Consider the following 909-nt stretch of genomic DNA (forward strand, 5'->3'; position numbering starts at 1 on the left):
AATTCAGGTTATAACTCATTAGAGGTATTGATGATGTTGTGTTAAATGTAAAATGTTTTACCATGTTAAATGTTATAACTATAAGATTATGAGCAGCCCTATTTAAAGTCATGTTAAATACATAAGAGCTCCTAGCGTGTTTTTTGAGTAACTTGTTTTATACATAACCATTACTTCCAAAACTTTATGTTATTGTTTACTTCTTACTTTTGATAAAATTAATTTATTATAACATTCCTAAATTGAGTAAAAAGTGGAATTTGTGTAAAAGTAAGACTACTGAGTGCCTTGTTCATCTGTGAGGAAGAGAATTAAAATGAGCTAATTGACAACTGTCATTACATTATTGCGTTATTAGATTGAACGACATCCAAAATAATATTAATACACATTCAAAACACAAACTACGAGCAAGTAACAAACTACGAGCAAGTAACACAACAAACAAAGCTGTGACGAGCTCAGCTGGTCTATTTCATGACATCTTTCTCCATTTAGCCGACCTATTAACAGACTCTCAACCATGTTACATGTTATATCGTTTTAACATGGTAAAAGAAGGAAATATTTCTCCATTTAAAATGATTTTTTTCATTTAACACGCTTTAACATGTTAAACTAAAGATCATGAATACCCCTATTAAGATAGGACTTGTACGTATCGTATAACGAACGGATCCCTGAAATGTTGATTAACACTGAACGGAGGGATAGTCCGAGACGAAAGTGGGAGGATTACGTTAAGATTTATTAGATTTGGATTTAGAGGGGCATCACCGGATATATGTATGTAAAGAACTATTGGTGGTATCGGCATCGAACCGGGTTCACCAAGCCTTCTTTATTATTATTAATGTATATTTTAGATTTAGTGAACTCACACTCTGTCTGTATGTCTGTGTGCATAAC

This window comes from Halyomorpha halys, unplaced genomic scaffold (genome assembly GCF_000696795.3).
Source record: "Halyomorpha halys isolate HHAL.00 unplaced genomic scaffold, Hhal_1.1 Scaffold1510.1, whole genome shotgun sequence".
NCBI lineage: Eukaryota > Metazoa > Arthropoda > Insecta > Hemiptera > Pentatomidae > Halyomorpha > Halyomorpha halys.